At 39.1% G+C, this 23079-nt stretch overlaps 1 pseudogene; it reads right to left on the bottom strand.

The window, feature by feature from the left end:
- Window positions 1-1354: 1354 nt before the first annotated feature.
- On the bottom strand, window positions 1355-2383 carry LOC133053019 (ADP-ribosylation factor-like protein 5A; annotated as a pseudogene).
- Between the last annotated feature and the right edge of the window lie 20696 nt (window positions 2384-23079).

The raw sequence follows: 23079 nt of genomic DNA, 5'->3' as shown, positions 1-23079 counted from the left end.
TGAAAGATAGATGGAATACTCAAGAATATGGTCTAACACATTTAGGTTAAGTTTGCTTATAGTTACAAGAGAAATGCCTTCGACTTTCAGATATTGAAAGAAAATACCCTATGAAAACATGAAAGGCATTTTGGGCCAAGTTACTTCTGAGTGAAAATAAATATATTATCTTGATCAATGTTTAAATAAACATCTTAAAAGCATTAAAAAGTTTTACAATTGTTAAACTATTCCAACTCCTAAGAAATAAGAAATTTTCAAATTAGGCAGTTAGAAAATGTTTTAATCTCAAATTCCCTTTAAATGCTGGACATATAATTTAATACCTAAGAAGACTCTGGCTGAATTATTTGATAATATTTATAGGGTGATACTTCTCCTGGTAGACATGTTTCACATCACCATTTTTAATTAATGCTGGGAAAACACTTGATCATTTTAAATATGATTAATGATAAACTGTTAATCCATTAATCAGCCTATTTAGAAATTTAGATGACATAAGGTTCAATAAAGGTAACAATCTGATAATTGCCCAATGTACAATTCTGCCCATTAGTAACACTAAGTCACAAACTTGATATTCCACCCAGTTGCATTACATATTTCCATGTATGTGATTTGATCTATCATACAATAGGTACACAATGTCAAGGTTTTCCTCCTTTATAATTATTTAAGAGCAACTCAGTGGTTTAGGAGGTTAGTTAGTAAAATTCAGGGAACATAGTGGAAAAATACCAAATAGCACTTAAAACCAATACCCATACTCATTGTCATAAACAAAGAATGTTAAGTTTTGTGTAATTTGCCTTTCTTTAGAACATAAAGCCATTAATTTGAATCTGAGGTATATACACAATACGCAAACAACCTTATGCAAAATACTTTTTGTAAGTTATATTTTAAAATATTAGAAACTAAATGTCTGTGTTGATTTGTCTTTTGACTAAATGTAACAAGAAGGGAATAACATTCAACTAGGGAGGGCAATACTGATAATAAAGCTCTTATAGTGATGAATGTCTTCCTCTCTTTCTACCTAATAGGCTACACAATGTCCTAAAAGGACCTGTGATGAGAAAAATGTCAAGCGCAGCTTTAAGACCTTGTGTCGAAAGAAGCTAATGAGAAAGCAGATTGGAAGGTAAGACTTCATGTTTGTTTTGAAATAAGTGGTCTTAAAGTTTTTCTAGAAGAAAAAAATTTAGTTCATGTTTATCTATCTAAACCACTAGGTTTTACAGCTTTCAGGTAAAATCCAACACTTGGTTTATACAAAGTCTACGAGAAGAGATCAGTAGAGGTCATCTAATCTTAAATTGTGAAATCATTCAAATCCTTAACATAGTCTCTACCCAGTAAGAGCACAGCATATCTGGATAGGTCACTGGTGATCGCTAATGAAAGTCAGTTCCCCAAACTGGGAGATTTCTGCTACAGTCATGCATTATTCAACATCTTGTTTACTAGTAAGTCAGCAATCCAGCCTTCCTTAAGACCTTATGGGCTAACATTTTATAGAGAGTTCTCTAGTTATAGAAATCCTTGGTCTGTACTGTCCACAATAGAGACATCACTTGGCTGACAAAGCAAAGACAAGAGCAGAGACATCAAAAAGCCAAGAGACAAAAGCAGAGACATCACTTTTGCTAACAAGGTCCATATAGTCAAAGCTATAGTTTTTCCAGTAGTTGTATAGATGTGAGAGTTGGACCATAAAGGAGGCTGAGTGCCAAAGAATGGATGCTTTTGAATTATGGTGAAGAAGACTCTTGAGACTGGAGAAGAGACTTGGAGCTGGAGAAGACTCTTGAGAGTCCCTTGGACAGCAAGGAGATCAAACCAGTCTATCCTAAAGGAAATCAACCCTAAATATTCATTGGAAGGACTGATGCTGAAGCTCCAATATTTTAACCATCTGATGGAAAGAGCTGACTCATTGGAAAAGACCTGATGCTGGGAAAGATTGAAGGCAAAATGAGAAGAGAGTGGCAGAGGAGGAGATGATTGGATGGCATCACCCATTCAATGGACATGAATTTGAGCAAACTCTTGAAGCTAGTGAAGGACAGAGGAGCCTGGCGTGCTTCGGTTCCTGGGGTCACAAAGAGTTGGACACAACTTAGTGACTGAACAGCAACTGTTCACAACTATTACAAACTCTGTGTTAGTATAGAAAGTGTTCCAGGAAGAAGGAAGAGATTCTTGGCCACTAGTATTCCACATTAGGAAGCATGTATCAGTACCTCTTCTACATTACTTCATTCACAGAAAATTGGTAAAGGATGGCACTTTTCCTTTCATTATCCACCCCAACAATGACAACAGTGTGCTCCTGGTGACTGAATAGTCTCCATATCCTGGTGAAGAGGATTCCCATTCTTGGGCAGCTGACCCCCTTTTCAGCCACTGGGTGACCTAGACACTCCCAGCTCAGGCGGAAGTGGAGGAGGAAGATGTGCTAGAGCCTGTACTTTTGCTGCTGCTACTGAACTGATTGATGGCCAGTTTCCTAGGAACCAGAAGGAGGCTGAAACTGAAGCAACACTGCCTCTGGCACACTCTTCTGGCTTATAGACATGGTCTCCTTGTTCTCTGTCATGAGCCTCATGGATCGCTGTCCTCCTCTAGCTCAGGTGCCTTGGCTTGAAATTCAATAATTCTTTTTTTCTGATTGATCGAGTCTGCTGTTGAAGTTCTCCATTGAATTTTTCATTCTTTATTTCTATTGTATTCTTCAGCACCACAATTTCTGCTTGGTTCTTTTTCCTGGTTTCTATCTCATTGTTGGAATTCTTGTCTTTCTCTGTGTTGTTTTCTTGATATTGTTATCTGTAATATGTCTTCTCCTGTAGCTCACTAACAATTTGTCAATCTTTATAAAAAATTATAATGCATGTATCATTTGATTCCCAAGTAATCTGTCATACAAAAACCTCAAAAGCAGGCAAAACAGAGTTTTCAGTAGCATTGTTTTAGTAGGGAAAAGTTGGCAACAGATTGGTTAAATTAGTCATAGTTCAATTCTGCTATACAGCTGTTATATAGAATACCACATAGCTAGTAAAGTGGGTTGTAGTATTATATCTGTAGATACCGCCATGGAAAAACTCCTGAAGATACATTATTAAGCAAATAATTTACAACACAAAATGCAGGTTTTCATGCCAGGTGGCCACATAAACAACATATGAGACTCAATGGGTTAGTTTGCTAGTCAGATGATTGGATATAACTGTTTGTGGATGCATAGAACCAACCTGAAAATATATACATGTGCTAATATGAGGCGTTTTGAAAAAACAGTGGGCTGAAAAATGGGACTACACTTATTTTTTCCGTTGTTGCCTATACAATACATTAAAACATAATGGGTATATATTTATTTTATAGAAAGTAGCTTCCACATTGTATTTTTGTTACTGCCAGAATCAAAGGCTGCAGAGTCAGTAATTAATAATTTTAGTGTGTTTGGTACATAGTAAGATAGGTGTGAGTCCCTGGGTTTACTTTTTGTCAGTGGAGCCAGATTAAGACACAAAGTCAGGTTAGTTAAATACATATATGAGGATCTAGAATGTTCTTGATAATCCCAGCTGCCAGTGACAAGAGCTTTATTTGAACACTGAAGTAGAAATATATTAGATATAGTGTCTTATAAGGCCATTAAATCTTCCTAATTTCCATAATGGAATGGCTTGTGGAAAGGTGAGGAAAAATCGTAGATAGATTCTTAAACTCATAGAAATGCATAGTAGTGTTCAAACTCTGTCAGCTTTCAACTTTACTACTGTTAGTGTGCAAAACTGAGAGAAACTATAAATGTTTCTGACACATTTTGACAATTGTTTCAATGCATATAAGCAGGCAGAAAAATAGCATCCTAGTAACACTTCAAGTATCAGGTAAGCTACTCAGCTGACACCTACAAAGTCATTTCTAGAAGTGATTTCCCCTGTTCTAACCTACAGTCTCATAGTATTGTTAAAACTTGACCCCATCTTAATACTGATTTCATGGTCTTTTAATTAAATCCAGTTCAAAGAAAGGACTCGGTTCCTGAGCCATATGCATCACATCTGGGGCAACGGAAATAATAATGCTCTTGATTTAATGCAATGTCTCTCTTTCCTGAACATTTTTGGTGGGAAACATAGGTGGTAAGCTAATAGAAGAGGATGAGCAGTTGGGTATCCAGGGGAAGTTATACTAAATATTGAAAGGATAATGATTTTAAAAGAATATGAAAGTATAAATGAAAAGTATACTTAAGCAGGGAGAAGAGAAATTTAACAAGAGATGTCTAAATCGATAACATCTCACAAACTGATGATTAACTAATATTAATAATTCCGGTTTGACAAAATGGATGAATAGGTATCTCTTTCTTTCTTCCATTTCAGTTCAGGTAAGGAGTCCCTAAAATGGTCCCATATGTATTAAACACATATGTTAAATTAAATTAAATTATTAAATACATATATATTTAACCATTCTGAGACAAATGCCCTAGTATAATCCTTCCTCCAGTGTGGAATGGAACTGGTGACTTGCCTCAAACAGAATATAGCAAAAATGATATAATAGAAAGTCATTTCTCGAGGTCGGTTTATAAAAATACTCTGGCTTCCATTTTACTTGCCATTTCTCACGCTATCTCATTCATATTCTTTCTCTGCCATTGCTCAGGCAGAAGTCAACTATCATCTTCTCAGTAATTCAAGTAGTAAGGGACTGATATCACTAGCCATAGCCAGGGAGGAACTTAGCTAAACACCAAGCAGGTAAGCTGAGAAGTGATTCTTTTCCGGTCTGCAAAATGCCATGTGACTGAGCTTGAAAGCAAGTCCTCCCTCTTTTGAGTTGTGTTAGAGATCTTCAAGCAGAGATTCCGCCACATTCTTGACCCACAGAAACTGTGAGATATTAAATGCTTGCTGTTTTAAACCACTAATTTGGGGGGTAACTTGTTATGCAACAATAAAAATTATTTGGGTTGGCCAAAAAGTTCCCTTGAATTTTTCCATAAGCTGTAACAGAAGAACTCAAATGAACTTTTTGACCAATCCAATATTTAGTGCATTTTTTTTCTGAAAAAAATATATTTAGGTTAAGTTTCGTAAATCATTCCATTTAAATATATGAGAGGAGGAAGCTCCCTATTTATTCAGAGGTGGGGTTTTTTTTGCAAAGAAAAGAGAATTCAATAAAGTGGATTCATATTAATTATTCTGTTAAATTCTGTTTTCCTATAACAATTCTTAAGGTATGGCATCTGCCTGCAACACAGGAGACCTGGGTATACTCCCTGGGTCGGGAAGATCCTCTGGAGAAGGGAATGGCAGTCCACTCCAGGATTCTTGCCTGGAGAATCCCATGGACGGAGGAGACTGGCAGGCTACACAGTCAATGGGATCACAAATAGTTGGACACAACTGAGCAACTAACGCTACTACTACTAAGGTATGGCATAGTTTAGTGGACACACTGTAACTAGAAATATGGTGACTAGGTCATAAATGAAAATATGCAGACTAATATGTCAAATTTTGTTGAATTCTTTCTGTTTGTCAGGTAGCAAAGTGTTTTTTTTAAACATGTATTTATTACAATAAGTAGAAGATATTAAGAAGAGGTAGCAAAATGGTTGTCTGAGGAGGCCTTACAAATAGCTGAGAAAAGAAGAGAAACTAAAGGCAAAGGAGAAAAGGAAAGATATATCTGAATGCTGAGTTCCAAAGAATAGCAAGGAGAGATAAGAAAACCTTCTTAAGTGATTGATGCAAAGAAATACAGGGAAACAATAGAATGGGAAAGACTAGAGATGGCTTCAAGAAAATTATAGATACCAAGAAACATTTCATGCAAAGACGGGCACAATAAAGGAAAGAAACAATGTGGACCTAATAGAAGCAGAAGATATTAAGAAGAGGTGGCAAGAATACACAGAAGAACTATACAAAAGGGATCTTACTGACCCAGATAACTGCGATGGTGTGATCACTCACCTAGAGCCAGACATCCTGGAATGTGAAGTCAAGTGGGCCTTAGGAAGCATCACTAAGAACAAAGCTAGTGGAGGTGATGGAATTCCAGCTGAGCTATTTCAAATCCTAAAAGATGATGCTGTGAACGTGCTGCACTCAATATGCCAGCAAATTTGTAAAACGCAGCAGTGGCCACAGGACTGGAAAAGGTCAGTTTTCATTCTAGTTCCAAAGAAAGGCAATGCCAAAGAATGCTCAAACTACCACACAGTTACACTCATCTCACACGCTAGCAAAGTAATGCTCAAAATTCTCCAAGCCAGGTTTCAACAGTATGTGAACTGAGAACTTCCAGATGTTCAAGCTGGATTTAGAAAAGGCAGAGGAACCAGAGATCAAATTGCCAATATCCATTGGATCATCAAAAAAACAAGAGAATTCCAGAAAAATATCTACTTCTGCTTTATTGATTACGCCATAACCTTTGACTGTGTAGATCACAACTAACTGTGGAACATTCTTGAGATGGGAATACCAGACCACCTGACTTGCCTCCTGAGAAATCTGTATGCAGGTCAGGAAGCAACAGTTAGAACCAGACATGGAACAACAGACTGATTCCAAATTGGGAAAGGAGTACGTCAAGGCTGTATATTGTCACCCAGCTTATTTAACTTATATGCAGAGTACATAATGTGAAATTCTGGGCTGGATACAGTGCACTCTGGAATCAAGATTGCTGGGAGAAATATCAATAATCTCAGATATGCAGATGACACCACCCTTATGGCAGACAGTGAAGAGGAACTAAAGAGCCTCTTGATGACGGTGAAAGAGGAAAGTGAAAAAGCTGGCTTAAAACTCAGCATTCAGAAAACTAAGATCATGGCAACTGATCCCATCACTTCATGGCAAAGAGATGGGGAAACAATGGAAACAGTGACAGAGTTTCTTTTCTTGGGCTCCAAAATCACTACAGATGGTGAGTGCAGCCATGAAAATAAAAGATGCTTGCTCCTTCGAAGAAAAGCTATGAGCAACCTAGACAGCATATTAAAAAGCAGAGACATTGCTTTAGTGACAAAAGCTCCATCTAGTCAAAGCTATGTTATTTTTCAGTAGTCATGTATGGATGTGAAAGTTGCACCATAAAGAAATGATGAACTGTGGTGTTGGAGAAGACTCTTGAGAGTCCCTTGGACTGCAAGGAGATCCAACCAGTCCATCCTAAAGGAGATCAGTCCTGAATATTCATTTGAAGTACTGATGCTGAAGCTCCAATACCTTGGCCACCTGATGCAAAGAGCTGACTCCTTGGAAAAGACCCTGATACTGGGAAAGGTTGAAGGCAGGAGAAGAAGGGGACGACAGAGGATGAGATGGTTGGATGGCATCACCGACTTGATGCACATGAGTTTGAGCAAGCTCCGGGAGTTTGTGATGGGCAGAGAAGCCTGCTGTGCTGCAGTCCATGGGGTCACAAAGAAGCGGACTTGACTGAGCGACTGAACTGATTACAGTATTTAATGTTCACCCCAAAAAGCTAAGTAGATTTTTTTATTCCCATTTAACACATAGAGAAAGTAGCATGGAGGGTCATAGAGCTTAAGCCACTTGCCCAAAATCATACAGCACGAAGATTCAAACTTGGGCAATCAGAATCTAGAAGCCACCATCTCAACCACAACAGTGTACCAGCTCTCCTAAGAACCCATGTTCAATCCCCGGACTGCCTTCCTTGTCAGAGTGTTATATTCTCTTTGGTCACAAAGCTCCAAAATTTTAGATGCTTGGTGTAAATATTAATGAGGAGAAACATCATTAACATGTAGTGAATCAGAGATTCCATGGGAGATATTACAATTAGAGTAGTTAAGAATGAGGACTCAATCCTATGACAACAATAGCAGGAAGAGGCAGGGGGAGAAACTGATGTTACCAGAGCTTGGTGAGAACAGCAGCCATCAAAGGAGGCAGCCCAACAGGATCAGGGTCCATGGAACAACATGGCCACCATCTGAACTGTGCCAAGGCAAGTGATGGGTGGTAAGAACAAATATCCCGACTGGTCTCTTCCTCTGATTTCCTGACACTTCCCCACATGGGCCAGACCCAACTGCAAACCAGAGGGCAAGGACCCCTGGTTGATGGAGTCAACGGAGGCCACTAGCAGAACCCAGAACAGGGCAGAGATGGGAGAAATTAGATTTGGCTGGCTTACCACCTCTCCTAATTAAAAGATGCTTTTTGTTTGTTTGTTTGTTTGTTTGTTTTTTAGTAAGAACTCTCAGTTCAGTTCAGTCGTTCAGTTGTGTCCGACTCTTTGTGACCGCATGAATCGCAGCACGCCAGGCCTCCCTGACCATCACCAACTCCCGGAGTTTACTCAAACTCATGCCCATCAAGTCGGTGATGCCATCCAGCCATCTCATCCTCTGTCGTCCCCTTCTCCTCCTGCCCCCAATCCCTCCCAGCATCAGGGTCTTTTCCAATGAGTCAACTGTTCGCATGAGGTGGCCAAAGTATTACAGTTTCAGCTTCCGCATCAGTCCTTCCAATGAACACCCAGGACTTTTCTCCTTCAGAATGGACTGATTGGATCTCCTTGCAGTCCAAGGGACTCTCAAGAGTCTTCTCCAACACCATAGTTCAAAGCATCAAATTTTTGGCACTCAGCTTTCTTTACAGTCCAACTCTCACATCCATACATGACGACTGGAAAAACCATAGGCTTGACCAGACGGACCTTTGTTGGCAAAGTAATGTCTCTGCGTTTTAATATGCTGTCTAGGTTGGTCACAACTTTTCTTCCAAGGAGTAAGCGTCTCTTAATTTCATGGCTGCAATCACCATCTGCAGTGATTTGGGAGCCCCCAAAAATGAAGTCAGTCACTGTTTCCCCATCTATTTCCCATGAGTTGAAGGGACCAGATACAATGATCTGAGTTTTCTGAATGTTAAGCTTTAAGCCAACTTTTTCACTCTCCTCTTTCACTTTCATCAAGAGGCTTTTTAGTTCCTCTTCACTTTTTGCCATAAGGGTGGTGTCATCTGCATATCTGAGGTTACTGATATTTCTCCCGGCAATCTTAATTCCAGCTTGTGCTTCCTCCAGCCCAGTATTTCTCATGATGTACTCTGCATATAAGTTAAATAAGCAGGGTGACAATATGCAGCCTTGACGTACTCCTTTTCCTATTTGGAACCAGTCTGTTGTTCCATGTCCAGTTCTAACTGGTGCTTCCTGACCTGCATACAGGTTTCTCAAGAGGCAGGTCAGGTGGCCTGGTATTCCCATCTCCTTCAGAATTTTCCACAGTTTATTGTGATCCACACAGTCAAAGGCTTTGGCATAGTCAATAAAGCAGAAATAGATGTTTTTCTGGATCTCTCTTGCTTTTTCAATGATCCAGCAGATATTGGCAATTTGATCTCTGGTTCCTCTGCCTTTTCTAAAACCAGCTTTTATATCTGGAAGTTCACGGTTCATGTATTGCTGAAGCCTGGCTTGGAGAATTTTGAGCATTACCTTACTAGCATGTGAGATGAGTGCAATTGTGCGGTAGTTTGAGCATTCTTTGGGATTGGAATGAAAGTGAACCTTTCCCAGTCCTGTGGCCACTGCTGAGTTTTCCAAATTTGCTGGCATATTGAGTGCAGCACTTTCACAGCATCAGCTTTCAGGATTTGAAATAGCTCAACTGGAATTCCATCACATCCACTAGCTTTGTTCGTAGTGATGCTTTCTAAGGCCCACTTGACTTCACATTCCAGGATGTCTGGCTCTAGGTGAGTTATCACACCATTGTGATTATCTGGGTCGTGAAGATCTTTTTTGTATAGTTCTTCTGTGTATTCTTGCCACCTCTTCTTAATATCTTCTGCTTCTGTTAGGTCCATACCATTTCTGTCCTTTATTGAGCCCATTTTTGCATGAAATGTTCCCTTGGTATCTCTAATTTTCTTGAAGAGATGTCTAGTCTTTCCCATTCTGTTGTTTTCCTCTATTTCTTTGCATCAATCGCTGAGGGAGGCTTTCTTATCTCTCTTGGCTTGTCTTTGGAACTCTGCATTCAAATGGGAATATCTTTCCTTTTCTCCTTTCCTTTTAGCTTCTCTTCATTTCACAGCTATTTATAAGGCCTCCTCAGACAATCATTTTGCCTTTTTGCATTTCTTTTCCGTAGGCATGGTCTTGATCCCTGTCTCCTGTACAATGTCACGAGCCTCCATCCATAGTTCATCAGGCACTCTGTCTATCAGATCTAGTTCCCTAAATCTATTTCTCACTTCCACTGTATAGTCATAAGGGATTTGATTTAGGTCATACCTGAATGGTCTAGTGGTTATCCCTACTTTCTTCAGTTTAAGTCTGAATTTGGCAATAAGGGGTTCATGATCTGAGCCACACTCAGCTCCTGGTCTTGTTTTTGCTGACTGTATAGATTTCTCCATCTTTGGCTGCAAATAATATAATCAGTCTGATTTTGGTGTTGACCATCTGGTGATGTCCATGTGTAGAGTCTTCTCTTGTGTTCTTGGAAGAGGGTGTTTGCTATGACCAGTGCGTTCTCTTGGCAAAACTCTATTAGCCTTTGCCCTGCTTCATTGCATACTCCAAGGCCAAATTTGCCTGTTACTCCAGGTGTTTCTTGACTTCCTACTTTTGCATTCCAGTCCCCTATAATGAAAAGGACATCTTTTTTGGGTGTTAATTCTAAAAGGTCTTGTAGGTCTTCATAGAACCATTCAACTTCAGCTTCTTCAGCATTACTGGTTGGGGCATAGGCTTGGATTACCGTGATATTGAATGGTTTGCCTTGGAAACGAACAGAGATCATTCTGTCATTTTTGAGATTGTATCTAAGTACTGCATTTTGGACTCTTTTGTTGACCATGATGACTACTCCATTTCTTCTAAGGGATTCCTCCCCACAGTAGTAGATATAATGGTCATCTGAGTTAAATTCACCCATTCCTGTCCATTTTAGTTCACTGATTCCTAGAATGTCGACATTCACTCTTGCCATCTCCTGTTTGACCACTTCCAATTTGCCTTGATTCATGGGCCTAACATTCCAGATTCCTATGCAATATTGCTCTTTACAGCATCGGACCTTGCTTCTATCACCAGTCCCATCCACAACTGGGTGTTGTTTTTGCTTTAGCTCCATGTCTTCATTCTTTCTGGAGTTATTTCTCCACTGATCTCCAGTAGTATATTGGACATCTACCAACCTGGGGAGTTCCTCTTTCAGTGTCCTATCCTTTTGCCTTCTCATACTGTTTATGGGATTCTCAAGGCAAGAATACTGAAGTGGTTTGCCATTCCCTTCTCCAGTGGACCACATTCTGTCAGACCTCTCCACCATGACCCAATCGTCTTGGGTGGCCCCACACAGCATGGCTTAGTTTCATTGAGTTAGACAAGACTGTGGTCCTGTGAACAGATGGGCTAGTTTTCTGTGATTATGGTTTTAGTGTGTCTGCCCTCTGATGCCCTCTTGCAACACCTACTGTCTTACTTGGGTTTCTCTTACCTTGGACGTGGGGTATCTCTTCACGGCTGCTCCAGCAAAGCGCAGCCACTGCTCCTTTCCTTGGATGAGGGGTATCTAGAAGAGGCTAAATTTCAATCCCACTGGGCCAATAGTTTTTTGTGTAATTTCGGTTAAGTGATATACTCTCTTTCAGATTCATTTCATCAGATGTAAACAAGTGACCATTAAATGTCCCTCCCTCATAAAGCTGGTGTAAGCATTAAATGAGACAATACATGGACAGGTTTGGAACAGTCCCTAAATACAGTAAGCACTTAATAAATGTTAACAATTATTGTGATAATATCTGACAGAGGAGAAAAGAATTGAACACAGAGTTTTAGGCTCTCTTCTTTCCAGAGGAAAACAGCTATCCAAATAAGGGGAGAAAGTAGGTTAAAGGAGAAATACCGTGAAAGAAAGTAGGATGTCTTGATATCCTACAAAGCCAAATGTGCTTTGCATACAAAATTTTGTTAACCTTCACAGCCGACTAAGTAAATAGTATTCCTGTTTTACAAGTGAGGAACCTTTAATGAAAGAACTTAACCAAGGTTTAAAAAGCTGCCAGGTAACAGAGGAAGCACCAGTGGGTATTCACATCAAGGAACATCTGACTCTCTCTTTCACCATGAGAGACTTCTGGGTTATAAAAACCAGAGGAATGGAGGAATTATCCTAAATTGTGAAGGCTTGTCCTGTCATTTAGTTAAATTTAGGTGTTCCTTATATTCCATCTTTATACACACATCACTGCCTGCCTGGTGCAAGCTTCTGAGCAAGATACACCAGGCAGGGCTGTGCCCAACCAAGGGAGAAAAGAGGCTGGAATCCAGCCCATGATCCACCCAATAGCATTCATTTGCCAAAGAGGTATTTTTTCTAGTTAACACATTAGTGAAATATGAGCTAACAGAAGCCTAAAATAATGGTGATGGAGATGACCATTTCCCATAATCTACTGAAAATTCAGATTGTGCCTCCATGATCTGATAGAACGAACCTGAATTGTTTAGTATCTAGAGATGTTGAGTGAGAGCTACCTGGCCTAGGGGTAAAGGAGGATGGCATTAAGATGTAAAATCCTGAAGAGATGGCCAGAGGTAAGCTGTATCCAAAAGAATTTAGGTAAAGTAACTAAACTGATATGGAAATGTATCTACCTGTAGCCCAAGATTACTCACTCTGTGGGATTCACTTGTTACACTCTTAACTATTGCCTTGACTTAACACTGATGAAGATAAATGGCAGGCGTTCGTGCTGAGGGGCGGGAGGGGAACTGTGTTTAGAAGGCTGTTAGCTAAAGAAAGGGACTCAGGGTTCATTTCAGCCTAGGGTTGGAAGAAGCAAACTAACATAGGGTGGCCTCTGCTGTTTCACCACAACTTATTTCTTACTCTTTACTGAGTTATTTGGAGCATTGTTTTCTATATCTTTAATTTTACAATTCAGTTTCCTAAATGGAATTATAACAACATAAGGCTAACTATGACCATGATTATATACTTTTTCATCTCATGGAACATTGACACAAAACTCTAATGAGGAGTATTTCTCATGAAACAACCACAAATTTCATTTTATCTTTTAGAGAGAGAGAGAGAAATTTGATCAGAAGAAATGAGTTTAATTAGGGATTCTGAATGATCAGTAGCATTGTCACTTCAGTTGTGAAAGATTCTCTTATTTTCTGAGGACTTTTCAAGTTATAAAAGAGTGTATCATTTCTAAATATTAATATTTAGGGGAGAAAATTTATTTCTCCTTTATTAGCTTTGATATACATATAATGTCACAGTTGTAAGAAATTACTTCCTGATTTTTTATTGCAATGTAGTAGTCACAGTTACTCCAAGACATTTTCCAGCTGTTGTTATGGCATATTCAAAATAAGCAAGAGCCATAGCAGTGTGAGAAGATGTGAGATAGATTTCGATGTAAAAAGAATTTAAGTCCTGGAGTCAGGGGGGTCCATTGGTATGCAATGGAAACTCACACTAGCATAAGCAATGGGGAGATTTTATTATAAAGATGCCCCTTTCTCCTAGACCCCAAGGGCAGAAATACAGCTGGGGCCTTAATGAGGTAGTGGAAACATAAATTGAAATGCATCTGAAAACTATTCATCCTGTTTGTTTTTTTCTCTATTCTTGTGGCCTAATGGCCTTTCATTTTTGCTTTTGTTGGATGTTTTCATTTTTCTTTCTTGAAGGACTGGCTCTCATAGCTTATCTCTATACCTGGTGTGCAAGGGTTACCCCACAACCCTCAACTCATCTTTATGTTCTATGAGGAGACTAAAAATCACATTAGGCCAAATATATTTGCTATTAAACCATGATGGCCAACAAAGGAATGGAAATCATAGAAAGAAGAGTAATCTTTGGTATTTCGTCCTGCAGCGACCTGCTCTTGGGACCACATGCATACATCCCTCTTCTACAGTTTCTCCCATTCCAAAGGGATAAATTCAGTCCCTACTTATAGTATTTTAACAAAAGCTTTTATCCACTTATAAATAGATAACAAGGTAATCAAATGTTTCAGTGGCAAATCCTTCCATTGAAAATTTAGGAAAAGATAAAAGGTGAAATAAAAGGAAATAGAGACAGTGTCCTATTGAAAGAGAAGTAGCATTGCTCTGTAATAGTTACCACTAACTCAGTGGTTCTGAAAATTGGGCATAACCTGGAGAAATTGTCAAAACCCAGATTACCAGAGCCAGGAATTCCCAGAGTTTCAGATTTAGCAAGCAAATGGTGGGGCACAAGTAGGTGTATTTCACCAAGTTTCCAGGGATCATATACAACTGTATTTGATGCACTGTATCAGCAATATCCCTGTGTCAGCATATTTGTCATTATGTTTTTTGGCTGAGCACAAATTGGCTCTTAATTTTTCTCATACATAATTTAGAGATACTCTGCTGTACTAGAATCAGGCAGGCAGGCACTAATATAGGAAGGAAAAGGAAACTAACCAGAGCCTGATTGGTTTTCGAAAATACTGATTTATCCATTAAATAGCTGCTGATATTAGGCTCTCTTGCAGTTCCTTTCTGAGTCTGCTGCGTTGTATTTCTGTTGCTGCAGAAAAAGGAAAATGAAAACAAAGACAAAGCAAAGAAAACCTGGCTTGATAAGATATTGCTGAGTAGATTGGTATGTTCCATAGAGCCATGCACTACTTAAGGATATTAAAATGGAAAGAATACACACTTGGGATAAAAAAATGTTTACAGTCTCATAAGGCACCATTTTATAAAAAGATTAACTAATTTACCTTCCCTTCAGGAGAAAAATATCTTGTGAGAAATAAAGATTTGAAATAACAAGAAAATAAATTCTTCGGGGTGTTTTACAGTTCTGTGTTCACTGAAAGCATCAGTTTTGAAAAAAATCTCCTCTACATACTCTCTGTCCTGGCCTCTTGTGTGTTAATATGATCAAGTGCCAAGCTGCTATATCTGTAGATACATGACACTATGCATTTGTCAAAACCCACAGAACTTCACAGCAGAGTGAACCTTAATGTCTATAAATTCAAAGTAAGTAATTTAGGAAGGAATGCAGACTGTGACAGAAGAATGTAATTCTATTAGGAATGCATGCAACAACCTCACTGAAGGAAGAGGGCACAAGAGATGCTGACAAAAGTAATTTGGGAAATGAGTGGAGATGGTAAACTTAAAGGCAACGGGAATGGTATGTAAACACTGTACTCTAGTTGATAAAATTATTTCCCATGGAAATACAGGTTAACAATTCTGAGACCACTATACATGTATACTAGAATTGAGTCATTAAGTAAACAGATGGCAAATGGTGGGAGGTTACCAGCAATGGGAGCAGGCGTGAATGGTCATGGGGTAAAGGATCAGGAGGAAACATCAGTTTCAAGTTATGTTTAGTTACATACTGATAGATGTGTATAGAAATCATTATAGTCATGTATACACAGATTGATATACACATACATGTTTCATTGCTCTATCAGCTAAAAGGGCCTAGAAGCAATGACATCCCAGTGGCAGTGAGCATACCCAACAATCAGATCTTGGTTTTACTGTTTTCCTATAAGAGGAACCAAGACTCCCTGGAGAAAGGCTGATTCAAAGATTGTGGCAAGTAACATACAACAGATGGCTGGAACATCTTTTAGTGCAACAAATTAAGGAAATGCTCCAAGAATCAGAATAATGGGAGTATGTGAAAAGGACACAGGAGCCAACAGGAAGAACTGTTAATGACCAAAGCTGGAACGATTTGAGTAACAAGATAAAATAACATTAAGTTACAGCTCAAAGCACAAAATATATAGCCATGAGTTTATACTGATATAAATGACTAGAAAATAAATGGGGTGAATAGACAAATTTCCTTGTGGAAGTTTATTCAGATGTTCTGCTCTCACAGTGGAGGTTGTGCATAGTGGTATCCTTCCAAAGTGTAGAGTGTGGAAAGCGGGTGACACAGTGACTGTACAGTGGAGAAGCCTGACACACTACCTCAGCCAGGTGGTCGAGGTTAACATCACCAGTGACGAGCCATGTGGAGAGCATGAACCCTTGATGTGATGTGATGAGAAGGGTGCTGCTGCTGCTGCTGCTAAGTCGCTTCAGTCGTGTCCGGCTCTGTGCAACCCCATAGACGGCAGCCCTCTAGGCTCCTCTGTCCCTAGGATTCTCCAGGCAAGAGTGCTGGAGTGGGGTGCCATTGCCTTCTCCGGATGAGAAGGGTACTTTCTCTAAAACCTATAACTCCAGTCTAATCATGAGGAAAACATCAGAAAAATCCTGATTGAGGAACTTTTTACTACTTTCAGTAATCCTCAAAACTGTCAAGGTTATTAAAAAGCAAGTAAAGTTTGAGAACTGTCACAGCTATGTTACTTTCATGTATCAGAGACTGATTTAAATTCTCAATCCTCTTTTTTTTTGTTTAAGCTACTTTTCCTCACTTCAGAGTAAATCCTGTCACAAGGAGTTCCCAGTCACAAGGTACTGCAAATGGCAGCTGAAACACTGAGGAAATTGGCATGTCTCTCAGATTTCACCAGGTTGGATTTTATCATGAGAGGTCAACCTGCTCCTAAAGAGTGAGAACTGCCTCTTGCTCCTGAGGTGTCCTCTGCCTTGGTCACCAACTAAACCAACTTAACAGAAAACTATGGGATAAAACCCAAAACATAGGATAATGTAGGAGGAGTGGCCAACATGGCAAAGCAGAAAGACCCCGAGCTCACCTCCCATGGGCACACCAGAATCACAACTGTTGTTATTTACAGAGCAACTATCAGTAACAATTACCTGGAGACTAGCAGAAAAGGCCCTCTACAGCTAAAAATATAAAAAAGGAACCAAAAGGGGACATGTTGGAGGAGTGAAGATGTCGCATAGCCAAAACCCACAGCCCCACGGAGATAACCACAGAGTGGAGGATAATTAGAATTGAAAATTTTCTTACCATGGAGCCAGAGTCTGAGCTCCACATAGGGCTCCCATCCTGGGGGTCCTGTACTGAGAAGATGACCACTAGAACACTTGGCTCTGAAGACCAGTGGGGCTTACTTCTAGGAGAGCCCGAGGGCCATCACATTTTTCAAGACCCAGAGAAGAAGCAATTTGAAAAGAGTCTGGGTCACACCCACTTGCTAATCTTGGAGAGCCTCCAAGAGCAACAAGAGGCAACTGGGACTCACCTTGGGGACACAGATGCTGACAGCAGTCATTTGGGGGCGCTCATCCTGCTGCAAGGGACAGGGAAGCCTGGCGTGCTGCAGTCCATGGGGTTGCAAAGAGTCAGACATGACTTAGTGACTGAACAACAACAACAAATCCTACTACAAGGACACCAGTCCTGGCAAGCGACATTTTGGAATCCTCCCTCTAGCTTATTAATGCTGGGGCCACCAGCCAGTAGGCATAAGTCTTTGTATGATGATAGACGGTAACTAGATTCACCATAATGATCATTTTGAAATGTACAAAAATATTGAATTATTACGTTGTATACCTGGGAACTAACACAGTGTTCTAGGTCAGTTATACCTCAAAAACAAACAGAAAAACTCATAGGGACTTCCCTGGTGGTCCAGTGGTTAAGAATTTGTCTTCCAGTGCAAGGGATGTGGGTTTGACCCCTGATTGGGAGAAGTTAAGATTTCACATGCCACAGGGCAACTAAACCCACGAGCCCAACTAGAGGTATGCCTGTGCACTGCAACAAAGATCCTGTGTGCACTAAGGCCCAACCAATGCAATCATAAATAAATATATACACTCATAGAAAAAGAGATCAGGCTTGTGACTACCAGAGGCAAGACATTGGAGAGGAACTGGATGAAGGCAGTCAAAGGTACAAACTCCCAGTTATAAATAAGTACTAGGGATGTAATGTATAACATGATAAATGTAATTAACATTGCTGTATGTTGTCACTGAAAGCTGTTAAGTGTAAATCATGAGTTGTCATCACAAGGAAAAAATATATATATTTTTCTCTATTTCTTTACTGTTATACTCATGAAATGATGAATGTTCACTAAACCTACTGTGGCAATCATTTCATGATATATGCAAGTCGAATCATTATGCTATACACCTTAAACTTATACAGTGCTGTATCTCAATTCTATTTCGATAAAAACTCGAAAAAAAATGGAATGATATCGTAGAGAGTCAAGTCTGAGAAAAATCACTTACGGAGGGGAGCTGGCCATGTGACTGAGGGAGGGACTGTTCGGGCAGAGAAACCATAAGGGTACAGATTCAAGAAAGGTGGGAGTCTGGTAATGAAAGGAAGATATAAAGGCAAGAGAAAGGGTGCTAGGATGAGATTAGAAAAGCAGGCTGTTGGATCAGATGGTACCTTGAAGGTCAGGGTCTATTGAATTTCTCCTTAGTGCAGTGGTAATCATTTGAGGATTTTAAGTACCAGAGGGGTGTGACATTATAACACTTTTTCCTTAACTATTTTTTATTGAAGTAACATACACAAGCATACAGATTAGAGAGCTAATTCATGGATGACTGTCGAAGTGTTTACACGTTAATCGTCCTCCAATGTCAGTATCATAACTCTGAAAGTAGTCTCTTCTCTTTTTGCTTACAAAAAAAAAATCTTTGATTGAACCATGTGAAAAAATCATGGCTGATTCATGCGAATGTATGGCAAAAACCACTAAAATCATAGGTCATATGAGGCCTACTGGAACAGATTTTTTCTCTTGGCACACTCAAAGATTAAAAGGCAGAAAGGAGGACAAAATAACTTCCTCTAGTTGTGGTACATATACACAATGGAATATCACTCAGCTGTAAAAAGGAGTGCATTTGAGTCAGTTCTAATGAGGTGGATGAAACTTGAGCCTATTATACAGAGTGAACTAAGTCAGAAAGAGAAGGATAAATCCTGTATATTAACACATATATATGGAAATTAGAAAGACAGTAACAACGATCCTACAGGCAGGACAGCAGAGGAAACACAGATGTAAAGAACAATCTTTTGGACTATGTGGGAGAAGGCGAGAGTGAGATGATTTGAGAGAATAGCATTGAAACACGTATATTACCTACTATATGTAAAATAGATGACCAATGCAAGTTTGATGCATAAAGCAGGGAACCTAAAGCTGGTGCTTGGAGACAGCCCAGAGGGATGGGGTGGGGAGGGGCTTCAGGATGGGGGGACACATGTGATTCATGATGATATATGGCAAAAACTATCACAATATTGAAAAGTAATTATCTTCCAATTAAAGTAAATAATTTAAAAAAAAAACTTCCTGTTAATGACCTTTTCCTGCTCATATATTTTATCTCCATTTTATAACTGGGTTGCTGAGTACTACCAATAGTACTCATTTTCTTGAACTTTTTTTTGCTATTAATATTTTGGTATATTTTCTTTAATCTTTTGTCACACATTGGTTTCTTTTTTAATATAATTTCTTATTGTGATATAATTCACATACTATAAAATTAACCTCTTTAACTATAGAATTCCGTGGTGTTTGGTCTATTCACAAAATATACAACTATCACCACTATTTAATTCCAGAATATTTTCATTACCCCCACATGAAACTCTGTACCCTTTATCCTTCATCCATCAATCCTATCATCACTTTCCCATCCAGCCCTAGGAAACTACTAATCTACTTTCCTTCTCTACAGATTTTCTACTTTGGACATTTCATATAAATGTAATAATCACACTATGCTGCCTTTCGTGTCTAGACTGACCCACTTTGCGTAATGTTTGCTCGGTTTATAGTACAAATCAGGACTTCATTCCTTTTTATGACAATAATATTCAGTTGTGTTGCTATACCACATTATGTTCATCCATTCATCAACTGATAGATTTTGAGTTTTTTCTACTTTTTGGCTATTATGAATAATGCTACTATAAACATTCATGTACAAATTTTTGTGTGGATTTATGTTTTAGATTCTCTTGGGTATAGATTTAGGAGTGAAATTACTGGGTTGTGTGTTAACTATATTTAACATTTTAAGGAACTTCCTAATTGTTTAAGAGGCCACGCTTTTTACACTCTCAACATCAATGTATATGGGTTTCATTCTTCTATATTCTTGCCAACAATTGTTTTTTTATTATACCCATCTCAGTGAGTCTTGTATCATTTTGATTTGTATTTGCCTAATAAGTAATGATATTGAACATTGTATACCTGTCAGCAACGATTTTTGCTATTGCTTTGTGTGGTTGTTTTTTAAATCAGATAAAAGCATAAAAATACATTTATACAGTCTAGTATATTTTCCATTATGTTGCCTTTTGGGGTATTCTTCACTTATTAGTGAAGGTTTAAGTTATTGTCTATATCTCTTCATTTCAGCCTAAAGGACTCCCTTTACTATTTCTTCTTCTAGGGCCAGCAACAGATTCTATTAATTTTTGTTAGTCTCTTGTGTACCCCACTATCCACCCCCTCAGTTCAGTCTCTCAGTCATGTCCAACTCTTTGTGACCTGATGGACTGCAGCATGCCAGACCTCCCTGTCCATCACCAACTCCCAGAGCTTACTCAAACTCATGTCCATCAAGTTGGTGATGCCATCCAACAATCTCATCCTCTGTCCTCCCCTTCTCCTCCCCTTTGAGTTTTTCCCAGCATCAGGGTCTTGCCAAACGAGTCAGTTCTTCACATCAGGTGGCCAAAGTATTGGACTTTCACCTTCAGCATCAATCCCTCCAATGAATATTCAGGACTGATTTCCTTTAGGATGGGCTGGTTGGATCTCCTTGAAGTGCAAGGGACTCTCAAGAGTCTTCTCCAACACCACAGATCAAAAGCATCAATTCTTTAGCACTCAGCTTTCTTTATAGCCCAACTCTCACATCCATACATGACTACTGGAAAAACCATAGCTTTGACTAGATGGACCTTTGTTGGCAAAGTAACATCTCTGCTTTTTAATATGCTGTCTAGGTTGGTCATAACTTTTCTTCCAAGGAGTAAGCGTCTCTTAATTTCATGGCTGCAGTCACCAGCTGCAGTGATTTTGGAGCCCCCAAAATTAAAGTCAGCCACTGTTTCCACTGTTTCCCAATCTATTTGCCATGAAGTGATGGGACCAGATGCCATGATCTTAGTTTTCTGAATGTTGAGTTTTAAGCCAATTTTTTCCACTCTCCTCTTTCACTTTCATCAAGAGGCTCTTTAGTTTTTCACTTTCTGTTATAAGGGTGGTGTCATCTGCATATCTGAGGTTTTTGATATTTCTCTTGGCAATCTTGATTCCAGCTTGTGCTTCATCCAGCCTAGCATTTCTCATGATGTACTCCGCATATAATTTAAATAAGCAGGGTGACAATATACAGCCTTGGTGTACTCCTTTTCCCATTTGGAACCAGTCTATTGTTCCATGCCTGGTTCTAACTGTTGCTTCTTTTTTTTTTTTTTTTTTTTAACTGTTGCTTCTTGACCTGCATACAGATTTCTCAAGAGGCTGGTCAGGTGGTCTGGTATTCCCATCTCTTGAAGAATTTTCCAGTTTGTTGTGATCCACACAGTCAAAGGCTTTGGCATAGTCAATAGATGTTTTTCTGGAATTCTCTTGCTTTTTCAATGATCCAACAGATGCTGGCAATTTGATCTCTGGTTCCTCTGCCTTTTCTAAAACCAGCTTGAACATCTGGAAGTTCACAGTGCACATACTGTTGAAACCTGGCTTGGAGAATTTTGAGCATTACTTTGCTAGCGTGTGGGATGAGTGCAATTGTGCGGTAGTTTGAGCATTCTTTGGCATTGCCTTTCTTTGGGATTGGAATGAAAACTGACCTTTTCCAATCCTGTGGCCACTGCTGAGTTTTCCAAATTTGCTGGCATATTGAGTGCAGCACTTTCACAGCATCATCTTTTAGGACTTGAAATAGCTCAACTGGAATTCAATCACCTTCACTAGTTTTGTTCATAGTGATGCTTCCTAAGGCCCACTTGACTTCACATTCCAGGATGTCTGGTTCTAGGTGAGTGATCATACCATCATGATTGTCTGGGTTGTGAAGATCGTTATTGCATAGTTCTGTGTATTCTTGCCACCTCTTAATAGCTTCTGCTTCTGTTAGGTCCATACCATTTCTGTCCTTTATTGTGCCCATCTTTGCATGAAATGTTCATCCACCCCCTCAGGCAGCCACAGTGTTCAACAATTGCTTCTAGTTGCTTTCAACAAATGCTCCCAGGAGAAATACTGTTCATACTGGGCAACTACTTCTTGTGGTCATCCTATGCATCATATATATTTTCCCTAAAACAAAAAAAAAGATGGCAAGAATGATCTTCAGAATGAGTCTTTCAACCACTAGGTTAAAACAGCACTTATGAAAATGCAACAATATGCTATGTATGGAATATAATTTACATTCAAGAAGCTCAAATATTGATCATGTCCCACAAAAATAAACTAGCTGTCTTTCATATTCTCCTTGCTTAGAATGAAAAATTCCTCAAGGTATGCTGAAATCCTTACTTACATTGAGATGATCAATATTTTTCCCAGCCATCCATTAATAATAATATTACACATGCTTTCAAATCCCTACACTGCAACTTACATAATAATTACCCTCTACAACCCAATAAGAAAGTGTCTGTGGGGAAGTGGTTTACTGTTTTAACAAGCTTAATTTAAAATAGAAAATTGTAAGGTACCAAAAAGCACAACCTGAGGATAATTAAGAATATGCAGGAAATACTGATTATTTATATGGAAGTTTGGCATCCAGAGTTCATCCAAAGCAAACTAAAGACAGCTATAACAGGCTATTAAAGCTCTGTAGGCATGTCTGCCAGGCATTGGGGAATGAAGACAATTGTAAATTTTGAGTTTATAGCAGGTTAGCATTTTCTCACTTCTCAAAGCATGAAAGCAGCACTTCATCCACATGCTATAATGACAAGCCTGGCTTATTGTCTCTCCTGTTAAGATCTTCAGCGAAAACCACTTCACTTTTGCCTATAGGTTCAACCTGGTTTGCAGTTCTAGTGCACAACCTACCTTCTGGATGAGTTAA

Source organism: Dama dama, chromosome X (genome assembly GCF_033118175.1).
Source record: "Dama dama isolate Ldn47 chromosome X, ASM3311817v1, whole genome shotgun sequence".
NCBI lineage: Eukaryota > Metazoa > Chordata > Mammalia > Artiodactyla > Cervidae > Dama > Dama dama.
This window is presented reverse-complemented; position numbering and strand designations above follow the sequence as displayed.